The sequence below is a fragment of the Bos mutus genome, chromosome 18 (assembly GCF_027580195.1).
Source record: "Bos mutus isolate GX-2022 chromosome 18, NWIPB_WYAK_1.1, whole genome shotgun sequence".
Classification (NCBI taxonomy): domain Eukaryota; kingdom Metazoa; phylum Chordata; class Mammalia; order Artiodactyla; family Bovidae; genus Bos; species Bos mutus.
Window position 1 is genome coordinate 39,559,463 of NC_091634.1, and position 12,445 is coordinate 39,571,907.

Genomic DNA, 12,445 nt, shown 5'->3' on the forward strand with positions numbered 1-12,445 from the left:
ATGCTGCATGCCACAAGGGAGCTAAGCCCATGTGCCACAATTACTGAGCCTGGGTGCTGCAACTACTGAAGCCCAGAGCCTGTGCTCTGCAACAAGAGAAGCTACTACCACAAGGAGAAGCCCCCCGCCAACACCTCAACTCGAGAGTACCCTCCGCTTATCGCAACTAGAGAAAAGTCTATGCGCAGCAACAGTCACCTAGCGCACCTAAAACAAATAAATAAAAATTTAAAACCCAGTAATCTAATCCACCATACTCACTAAAAAGTAGTCAGAAGTCCCTCCAGGGCTTCCAACTCTGAAGCCACTTTTTCTTAGCACTCTCTTGAGTAACACCAAATACCCAGGGCACAGCTTTTGGACATATAGAAAAAAAAAAACACAAAACCCTGTTTAATCAGTCTATTGGGATTTTGGCTTCTGATTTGGAAGGCATAAGGCTGCTCCTAAAGGCAAGTGAGAGATGGTGGGAGAGCCTAAGCAGTGGGGTGGGGAGGGGCAGGTGAGTGCCTGCTCTGCCAAGCTGACATCCCCCCGCCCCCACCTACACACATGACCCTGTGATGAGGCTTCCCTCTGGGCCTTAGACCTATCATTAGAGGATTAACTTTCTCATCACTCTCCTTACACATGTCTCCATGCAGCCTTGGAATGCATCATCAAAGTCCAAAGCAAGGGCATTTGAATTCTTTGCCTGGCAGACCTGTTTTCTGGTGTTTAAAGAGATTGCTAGAAATTCCTAAATTTTGGAGCTGTTTCCCACCCTGCCCCCTTTCCTCCCCCAGGAGAGAGAAAGGAATAGCAGAAGCTCCCAGTGGATTAATTTATTTGTATTTTATTCTAGCTCCTGACATTTGGAGAAGGCTTGAAGAGCTTCCTAATGTTTGCTGGTTTTGATTTGCTTTGCAGGATGCTAGATTAAACCTTAGAATCCTGGAAAATAGACTTGCTATTTTCCTTAGCAGAGGTACAAGGTCTGAAACTATTCTCTCAAATGCCAGGGTGGCCAGCCCCAGCTCCAGAGCTGTGGCTTGTCTCCATCCTCACTGTTTCACACGTTACCAATAGAGCCCAGTGCTGCTGCCCTCTCAGTCCAGAAATGACCCCAAGTCCTCCCAACACAGCCCTCCAGGCAGCCAATACTACTTGATCAGAGTTAATGCAAATGAGTTCCCATCCTTGCTCTAAAACTTTTCCATTTTTAACATGCTGGGCTTCCCTAGTGGCTCAGTCAGTAAAGAATCTGCCTGTAATCCAGGAGACCTGGGTTCAACCCCTGGGTCAGGAAGATCCCTTGGAGAAGGGAATGGCAACCCACACCAGTATTCTTCCCTGGAGAATTCCATGGACAGAGAAGCCTGGTGGGTTACAGTCCGTGGGGTTTCAAAGAGTCAGACACGACTGAACGACTAACACTTAAAATAATTTTATCCAACTCTCCTGTAGAGTTCTGATAAAGGTACTGCCTTTTCCTGTTCTACTTCTCATTATGCTACTATTCAACTTAAAAATCCTCAGCCTCCAAACTCCTTGTCTTGCCGTCAAGGTCCTCCATCATATGACACTTTCACTCCCCACGACTTATCTAATGCCCCTTGAATCCCTTTATCACCCCTTGTGGTAGCAAATATTCTACTTTGCCTGCCAACATTCCTATACCTGTCTCCACCCCTGGTATATGTGCTTGATGTGATTTTCTCCTTTTAAGTATGGGAGAAACTGGAGAATGTGTTAGGTTACTAGTCAGCTGACCCGGAGTTCATCAAAGGAGAGTTATCCTAGGAGCCACGGGGCTGTGCTCTGTGGCTAAGTCATATATGACTCTTTGCCACCCCATGGACTAGCCCGCCAGGCTCCTCTGTCCATGGGATTCTCCAGGCAAGAATACTGGAGCGGGTTGCCATGCCCTCCACCAGGGGGTCTTCCTGACCCAGGGATTGAACCCCAGTCTCCTGTGTCAGCAGATGGGTTCTTTACCACTGAGCCACCAGGGAAGCCCTGTGCCAGGTGGGCATGACCTAATTACGTGAGTCTTTAAAAAGAAGGACAGATCCTTCTGGAAGTCAGAAAAATTTTGCTGGCTTTGAAGAAGCAAGCTGCTGCTATTGTGAGAGGGTCTTTGGAGGCGGCCATGAGGAAAGGATTTGAGGGTGGCCTGTAGAAGCTAGGAAGGGTCCTTACCCAGTAAGTAAGAAGAAAAATACAGAAACTCACTCACACCACAGCAGGGAACTGAGCCCTGCCAGCAACCACATGAGCTTGGAAGAGGAGCTCCCCAGAGGAACACCTTGATTTCAGCCCTGGGAGACACTGAGTGGAGAACCAGTGAGGTTGAGCCCAGACTTCTGACCCATGGAAGCTATGGGATGATAAAGTGAAAGTGAAGTCGCTCAGTCGTGTCTGACTCTTTGCGACCCCGTGGATTGTAGCCTGGCTTCTCCATCCATGGGAGTCTCCAGGCAAGAATACTGGAGTGGGTTACCATTTCCTTCTCCAGGGGATCTTCCCAACCCAGGGATTGAACCTGGGTCTCCTGCACTGGAGGCAGACGCTTTAACCTCTGAGCCACCAGGGAAGCCCGATGATAAATGGGATGATAAATGATCATTATTTTCAGATGCTAACTGTGTGGTGATTTTTTTTTTTACACAGCCATAGAAAACACACACATCCATATTCTCAAGCCACGTGCACATGGTGAGTTTTCCTATCTCAGGGAACACTTAGAGCAGAGTCTTTTCTCAAACTGGGAGTCCTTTCTCATCCTTCTGCTTAAACCTTATCCAAATGTAAACCCTTCCCAAATGTACCCTTACCTCCTACCTGAAGCCTTTTCTTGGTAGGCTCACACATAGATTACCTGGTCTTTTTTTTTTTAATGCCATAATTGTTTCTCTTTGTTTGAGTTTTATAAAATCCCCCTGCAGACTTCTTTGGGAGGAGTCCAAATCTGCCTAATCCTTGTAGCCCATTGTAATTCACTGTACCCAGCACACAAAAGGTAGTTAATATACACTTATTACATGTATGAATGTTTTGTGAATTACAATGTGCATCTAACTAACTTGTGTATTTGACAACTTTCCTAACCTTAATGTATCATGTTTTGATGACATTTAAAAAGTTTACATGACCGGGAACCAGATGAAGAGCTCTTCACCCTACATGTCCAAGTATAGTTACACTCACATTCCTCTCTCTTCTTTTATTTAATTCGAATCAGTGCTCATTTGTCGTGTGCCAGGTCTTTTGCTCAGCCCTTGTCCTTGATGAACATAAAGTCTAAGGTGAGTAGGTCTCCAACCTTCCCGGTTTGCCTGAGACTGTAGGGTTTCCTGGGATGTGGGATCTGCAATGCTAAACACAGGGACAAGCCCAGGCATTCTGGGATGGCTAGTCACCCTAAGGGAGGGAGACACACACGTCAGAAGGCAAATACAGTAGAGAGGGATCACTATGCTTTGGGAACTCAGAGTAGCAGATGATGATCTTATAAACTGACTCCTAAAGAGTATCTAGGAATCACCTAGAGGAATTGCACTAACAGAAGGAGGAAGAGGCCGGCAGTAGTAGATGTAGAAATCGGAAAAAGAATGAGCAAAATCCTGGCTCTGAGAGATGGCTTCTTGAGAGAAATATGTATGTATTTTTGTGTGTGCTTAGTCGCTCAGCTCAGAGAAGGCAATGGCACCCCACTCCAGTACTCTTGTCTGGAAAATCCCATGGATGGAGGAGCCTGGTAGGCTGCAGTCCATGGGGTCGCGAAGAGTCGGACACGACTGAGTGACTTCGCTTTTACTTTTCACTTTCATGCACTGGAGAAAGAAAGGGCAACCCACTCCAGTGTTCTTGCCTGGAGGATCCCAGGGACGGGGGAGCCTGGTGGGCTGCCGTCTATGGGGTCGCACAGAGAAGGACACGACTAAAGTGACTTAGCAGCAGCAGCAGCAGCAGTCGCTCAGCTGTGTCCGACTCTTCGATCCCAAGGACTGTAGCCTACCAGGCTCCTCTGTCCATGGGATTCTCCAGGCAAGAATACTGGAGTAGGTTGCCATGCCCTCTTCCAGGGGATTCCCAACCCAGGGATCGAACCCAGGTCTCCCGCAGATTGAAGGTGGATTCTCTACCATCTGAGCCACCAGGGAAGCCCTGAGAGAAATATAAGTGGTTCTTATTCAAGGATTAGAATCAGCTTGTTAAGCCAAATTGTTTGATTGTGTGTGTGTGCATGTGAGAGAGAGAGAAAGGGCGGGAAGGGAGAGAGAGACAGGTAGGGAATCAGTGAGAGAAAGGAAGGACATTTCGGGCACAAGGGATAACCTGTGTAAAACCTGACTTGACAATACTGGAGGCTGTGCATAGGCCTCAGTGCTGGAACATGGAGGTGAGATGGGGTGTAACTGGAAATGAGGCTCATGGAGAGGTGGACCCCATTGTGGAGGACTTGTGAGCCTGGCTGAGGAGCGTGGGCCCAGCTGGTAGGGTGAGGGGGAACCACTGAGTAGCGTTAAACCAAGCAGTGATGTGGACCCATTTGTACTTTAGATGAATCATTTGCATCTCTGGGTATACGACAGACCTGAGATACCCAAGATAGGCATCACGGTGACAACGAGGAGGCTGTTGACTGTATCAGAGAGAGGTGACCATGGCCTGAACTGGACAGTGACAATGGAAATAGAGGGAATGGAGATCTTTCTTTTTCTCTATCTATCTGCATATCTGTCTACCTACTCACACTCACATATGCATAAACATATACAGTGATGGAAAACATTTGTATGGACATTTATCCGGGAAGCATATGCATATCTTGTTAGGTTACAAAAATGAAATGGGATCATACCATACATATTGTACCTTTTAATGCGTTTAATAAACCTTGAACATCTTTGTATAAATGCGCATATAGGTCTCTTCTCTGTGTATCTTCAGTGTCCTCAGCAGTTGCCTAAGTATTCTGTTATAATGGATTTATCAGAAAGCAGTTAATAAAGATTAATGGCAATTCAATTATTTATTTTACTGATTCTTTCTTTCTCTTCCAATGTTGTGATGAACACCCTTATACGTTATTTTTGAGTGCTAATGCAAGTCTGTCTGGCTTCCCAGGTGGCATTATTGGTAAAGAATCCATCTGCCCATGCAGGAGATGTAAGAGACGCAGGTTCGAGCCCTGGGTTGGGAAGATCCCCTGGAGGAGGGCATGGCAACCAACTCCAGTATTCTTGCCTGGAGAATCCCACGGACAGAGGAGCCTGACGGGCTACAATCCATGGGATTACAAAGAGTCAGACATGACTGAAGCGACGTAGCATGCACACACACAAGTCTGTCTACAAGATAAAAATCTCAGAAGGTACTCGGCTAGGTCAAAAGGATATAGATATTTTAGCTTTAATAGTTATTGGCAAGTTGCTGTCTGAAAAAGTACCAATATGCATTTCCATCCACAGTATATGAATGTCTATTTGTTTTAAAACAATTTATAAATTAAGAAGAATTTCAATATCCTGAAATAGAAATACATTTAAGAATGAGGAGAGTAGTCACCACATTATGTATATGACTCTGACTTTGGTTCCTTTGGAATTAACCTTTAATATGCTATATTTATGCTATGTGAATCTCAACTGATTCAGAAAAGTATTTTATAATATACATTTTAAAGTCTGAATTGGGCTATAAGCAGTACTGCATGGCTCATATGAGATCAGATCAATATACTAGCTCACTCTACTTTTAAACATGACAGCCACAAAAAAAGGTACATTAAATGTATCTATCATGTGATAAATGAAATGTTTTCTATTAAAAAGTGTCTACTACACTTGGTTCCATTGCAATGCAAATTTTATGTTATGGGTCTTAGTAACAGTTTTTCTTGCAGCTAGATCTTTATTAAAGTCAGTCAAAGGCTGTGCTTCTCATGTTATGAATAGTCATCATAATTATCTACTGCAACTACTCCAAAAATCAGATTAGTAATTAGCTGGCCCAACTGATTGGTATGACTTCCTGGACGCAGCTCTTTAATGTTGAACATTTACTTTGTGCTTGAAGGATTTGTTTGTGTGTTTCCTATGTGTGATGAGAGCTTTTCGATAATTAGCTCCTAAGGGATGTCGTATTCCAATAGCTGAAGAATAATTACGGCCTTATGAAAAGTGAAATGACTTCGGCTTCCTTTTGTTGCGGTTTAATTGTAGGCAACAAGTCCAAGAGGCTTCTCATTTCAAATTGTGATAGTGAAGATGTTGCTTTCATTAACAAAAAAAAAAGGATGTGAATTTGGTGAAATGGCAAATTGGTATAATTTTGAAAACAAACAAGCAAACCACCCTATTTAAACAAGACTTATGTTATTTCATTAGTTCATAATTTTGATTACAAATTAAACTGTGGCAGAGTGAGGAGTTGGAAGGTTTTCACAACAAAGGGGATGGAACTTGAAAAAAGTTCACATCAAAAGGCATCAGCTGGGGGGACGCCGTTGTAATGGACTGTTAATTAGTGCCAACCACTAAAACAAAGAACAGAATGACAGGTCCATTCTCACAGATTGTATAGTTTGGGGTTGAAGTGAGAATAGAACACACTAAAAAGAATATATCTTTCTTGAGTGTACTTCTTGTTACTTTTGAAAAATTGACTTTTGGGGAAAAATGTTTCAAATCCAGCTATACCAAGGTTATTTTTCATTCTAAACAAGCATGAGGAGTTAAAGGATGCTTGTTTATCCAAAAAAGTAAGACATTAGCCAGTTATTGCTGCAATAAATGCTGTATAACCAACCACCCCTGAAACAGTGTCTTAAAATAACAAGTATTTATTTGTCACCCATGGGTTTGTGCATTGGTTGCCCTTTTTTTACAGTTTTTGCACAAATGATTTATTGATGCCTTTCTTTTTTTAATAAACATTATCTCTTTTATTTTAATTTTCAGTTTATATTGGACTATAGTTGATTTACAATATCGTGGTAGTTTCAGGTGTACAGCAAAGGGTTCAATTATAAATATGCTTATCTATTCTTTTTCAAATTCTTTTCTCATATAGATTATTACAGAATATTAAGCAGAGTTCCTTGTGCTATACAGTAGGTTCTTGTTAGTTATCTATTTTAAATAGAGTAGTGTTTATATGTCAATCCTAAACTTACAATTTATCCCTCCCTGCCACCTTTCCCCTTTGGTGATCATAAGTTTATTTTCTAAGTCTGTGAATCTGTTTCTATTTTGTAAATTAGTTCATTTGTATCATTTTTTTTAGATTCTGCTTATAAGTGATACCATGGCATTTGTCTTTCTGTCTGATTTACTTCACTTAGTATGCTAGTCTTCAGGCCCATCCGTGTTGCTGCAGATGGCATTATTTCATTCTTTCTGTACTGGTTGCAACTTGATTGGACTAGGTTGGACTTCAGGTTCATGACTCCAAGATCCAAGGTGACACTTAGGGGTTTCTCTTTGGACCAATGGCCACCCACAATGTAATCCTCTTATAGAGAAAAACAGAAGCACAAGAGCCAGACTAAGATGCATAAGACACATAAGGTTTCTGCCGGTGTCATGTCCAGACTTATGCTTGCCAAAGGAAGTTACACGGACCAGCTCAAAATCAACAGGATGGGGAAGTGTGCTTTGCCTAGAATGCAACAAAAAAGTGCAAGTCGCTCAGTTGTGTCTCACTCTTTGTGACCCCATGGACTATACAGTCCATGGAATGCTCCCGGCCAGATTACTGGAGTGGGTAGCCATTCCCTTCTCCAGGGGATCTTTCCAACCCAGGAATCAAACCCAGGTCTCCCGCACTGCAGGTGGATTCGTTACCAACTGAGCCACAGGGAAGCCCTGTGCTAAACAATCATTCAGGTTATCAGAGTAACATGTGTAATCATCATAGTTGAGATTATTTCCTCCATCAGTAGGAATTGAGATCTTCCAACATTTTGATCCATATACATTGATTGTATCAGGTCACACCTAAATTGGAAAGTATTAAAGAAAAGAAAATATGATAAGACCATTTTCCTTGCAGCATGGATGTGACAGAACATAGTATAAAAAGCCATCCTTCTTGTGCAGTGAGGTTTGGACCACTGGAAACATGAAGTTAACAAGTTAAAGGAATATTTTCCATCTGTCCCTCTTGAAAAAACCCTCTAGTCTGAATGATGTTAAGTGGAAAGTAGACTTGTTTTGAATATACTGGAACTTTACCTAAACTTGCATTTGTTGTTGTTAAGTCGCTAGGTCGTGTCTGACTCTTTGTGACCCTGTGGACTGCAGCATACCAGGCTTCCCTGTCCTTCACTATCTCCTAGAGTTTACTCAAATTCATGACAATTGAGTTGGTGGCGCTATCTAACCGTCTCATTCTCTGCCGCTCCCTCCTCCTTTTGCCTTCAATCTTTCCCAGCATCAGGGTCTTTTTCAATGAGTCAGCTTCACATCAGGTGGCCAAAGTATTGGAGCTTCAGCATCAGTCCTTCCAATGAATATTCAGGGTTGATTTTCTTTAGGATTGACTGGTTTGATCTCCTTGCAGTCCAAGGGAAAACCTGCCTTGTTGCAAAGCACTCTATGAGATTGCTTATTTCAGCATCCATGGAAAAATCTACATAGTTGCAACAGCCTTGTTGAAGCTATGTGTCTTGGAAAGGGTTGAGCTACAGTATGGTTTAGAAGGAAGAATAAAACTGTAAAACTGCTTTGCTCCGACGACATCACCCATTCCAGAATCACTGATCTGCTTTCCACTATTCCAAAGCAGATCATGGAGGGATCTGTGTCCCTCCAGTCACTCTATGTCCCTTCATCAAACAACTGGAGGAGATTAATGATGTCCTCTGTACAGCCTTGTTTTGGTCCATTATGTAGAGAACAATGTCAACAAGGAAAACACATCGCTGGTGAACCTTTTAGAAATTGCAGCAGCCTCTTGGAAACGGTAAAAATGTCACCTGGAAGGAAGCTCAAAGTATCTGTGTGTAGCAGACCCTGTCAGAGTCCTGCCCGTCTCCCCTTGCCTCTCACCATCTCCTTAATTCCAATGGCTTCTTGCTGTAAACACCCGCCACTCAACCTAAAAATATTTTCAGAATGCTGGAATAGGCTCTAGCCCATGCATCAAGCAGGATCAAACTGCTGGAAAAGTTAATATTTCCAGGGGAGCAGCTCCCAACCAGTGATGAATGGGGGTTGATGCTGAAACATCCCTCAGAATGGGGATAATTCTGAAGCATGTTCTTCACTGTCTCCCACGAGGTGCCAGCAAGACTGCACCCGAGTGGCACACACACCCTTTAAAATCTTCTTTCCATTTCCTGACTCACTTCCTCACTGCCCTTCAACAGCTGCTTCCTGGAATCACCTCCAAAATAAACTACTTACCGTCATATTCCCGTGTCATGTCAAGGACTGTTTTGGGGAAAATCCAAGCTAAGACACTGTACACCTGCACAGCTGACATCTCATCTGGTTTTGCTACTTGAGTGAATAAAGTAGTTCTGTACATTATCCTAACTTGCTGCCTTTTTTTTCAGAGGATTCCACTAGTGTCAAAACAGTCTGCCAAATATGCTGACAGGCAGCTGGTCGACTACAGGGTAGGGTCTCCATGATACTAGAGCTAGGTTCTGTTCACCATCTTTCCATGGGGCTTGTCAGAAAATGGAAACAGACTGAAGCCTTGCTCCAAAATCCTGAAGTTCTCTGGTTTTCAGGGGGTAATGCACTTGACTGACCACTGGGCAGAAGATAATGTCTATTCTCAAAACAATTTGGTAACATTAAAACTTGGCATTCTTGGCAGATTTTTTTTAAAAAATCAAATGAACGGGATAAATGTCTTAATTCAAAGTCTTGCCATCCTTGTTATGGAAGCTGTTGCAAAAAAAAGCTCAGAACCCTTTAGCCTTCATACTTCTACTGTGGGTGAGGCTGGTGGTGGAGAATTTACCCCTTTCTTCAATTTTAAGATGAAATCTACTATAAAATACACCACTACGTTACTAACAGTTCAAATGAACAAGGGGATATTGCCACATCCAGTATGCTCATCAACTTTAAGAGGGACAATTTTAACATGTACATCTGGGAACGGAGGAATTATGAGGGAATACCTGGTCAGTGCTAGTGGGATGACCTCACAAGCACACTTGACGGCGGCAAATCCCTGTCAGTTTGAGGGCAGGTGGACATTGATGGACACCTGGATGGCTATAGGGACTTTTAGAAATTTTCTGATGCTCGGGAAGAGAGACTTAACATTGAAATACATAACCTGCTGCTGCTGTAAATATTGTCAACATAGCAGGCCCTGGCACACATGCCCTGTCCAACTTGAAAAAAAGGGACTGATGCAAAACACGTTCCACTGGAAGTCTTGGGGAACCCTGGGTTGCTCTGGCCACGGGAGCAACAGGAATTCTGTTGGTGCTTGTACACCTGTGTTGTCAGTACGTGTCCCTCACAGAATGAACTAGAAACGAAATGGGTCAGATGTCAGCGATGGCCATGCCAAAGACCCATCCACAGACTGACCCTCCCAGTCAATCCAAACCAAAGAACATTCCAGTGGAAATTGACTTTCATGCAGAATTATAGTTGCCTTTCTGTGCTATTTGTGTAATCTGTAACTGTTTCCTTCTGAAGGAGGGGAAAGTAGACGTTCATTTTTGTCTGGAAAGAAGTGAAAGAGACAACATTTTGACAAAAAGTGATCTTACTGATATGAAAAGAATCTATGTCCAGTGAAAAAGAGTGATATGCACAATTTTGCATATATGTGGATTTTTCGGAGGTTTATGGATTCCCTTAGACTTTTGAATGACTTTACAATCTCCAAAAAAAATTTTTTTAATTACTTTGGAAACTGAGGACTGAAAGAATGTAAGTGATTTACTCCACCATAATTGTATGTCAGATATTTTTGAAGTTATTAAAATAAGTGTATTTTTTCTTGCAGTTGAACAAGTCCTTCTTGCAGTGTTGACCTAACTATTAATTATCTTAATAATCCTCACCACCCTTCTTATCCAGTGGAAAAACACAAAAGGTCCACTGTTTGGTCTCATCACAGATGCTCACTTAGGAATGGATAAATTAAGCTAAATAAGGTTTTGTAGTCCCTGTCTTATTAAACTGGCATAAATCTCAATTTCAATCTGTATCTTTGTAAACAGTGGCTAATCTTGTAGCACATTGCTCTCTCTTGCTTAGGCATGATTTATCTCTTCCATCCACAGTGTCTCTCCTCACCTCCACCCCCCAACTCCAAAAGCCTTAACATATTTCCTTTCATTCAGAACCTATATAAATATATGTTTCTTTGTGATGCTAAAGACTAATCTTTGTTTTTTCAAGCTTTTAGGAGGGATACTTACCTTAATCCTCTTAGGTCCCTGTGCCTTGAAGTGATAGCACTTGGCAAGTTTCAGGTTTCAAGGAGCGACTCTCCTAGGACTCCAGTTGAATTGACCTTCCCTGAGATTCCTGCCCTATCACCCTTTTGGGGAACACTTTAAAAAGATTTGTGGCTCCCATTATTGCTCAGTGCTTGGATATCTACCAATGGTGCGTTGAACAAAGAGGAAACGCAAAAAAGAGAAAAGAGGCAAGGGGAGGGGGGAGGAGGAAGGAGGGTAGCGAGGAGGGTTCAAATTCCATACATACGTTGCTTCTGCTCTTCTACTCTTTAAGTATTTTCCTAATTGTGGAGGTGTTTTCTTTCTTTTCCTTTTCTTCTCTCTTTTTAAATTTTAGAATACACTTATTTCATTAAAATACTATAATCCCATTATAAGACTCATACATTTGGTAATAAGCTACAGTGTTTCTGATGGCATTCAAAGCTGTCTATAAATCCCATATGTCTTTCTGTTACTGGCAGGCAAACCAGCCCTTGGTAAGTTGCCTTGATGAAGATGCTCATCTCCCAGAGCCTTTTGTAAGCAGCTGGCACCTGGTGCTCGCTGCCAAGGAAGTAGTGAGAGGTGAGGTAACAGAGAGAGAGATTCACAGAGAGCAAGTGTCAAGATTTATTTTCTTTGTTTTAAAGGACTCCCTCTGGCTATTATTTTGGATTTAGTGAAATTCACTTAATAACTGGTCTACCTTCCTAGGACCTATAAACCATGTCTCTTGAAATACAGTTCACAGGTCTTGACCTACATTACATTTAGGGGAGCAGTTAAAAATGTGAATTCTCATGCCCCAGATCTGCTGAATTTCTGGGTGTGGAGTATAAGAATCTGCCTTTCTAACAAAACACCCCTGTTGATTCTGTAGTAACTGAAGTTTGAAACCTACATCTCTCAGCTTCCCACCCCTGACTGTTTTAGCTCCTGCGTACCCACTCAAGGTACCCTCCCTAGTCCTTGTTATGTCTCGGAGATGGCAGTGTCTAAGAGATGGGAGATGACTGTGAGCACGTGTTGATT

General features: G+C 42.6%; 1 non-coding gene across 1 annotated transcript; it reads right to left on the minus strand.

Annotated features, from left to right (window-relative positions):
- Positions 1-2,503: 2,503 nt before the first annotated feature.
- Positions 2,504-2,575, minus strand: TRNAW-CCA (transfer RNA tryptophan (anticodon CCA)). The gene has a single exon. It is a non-coding gene; the product is annotated as a tRNA-Trp (tRNA).
- Between the last annotated feature and the right edge of the window lie 9,870 nt (positions 2,576-12,445).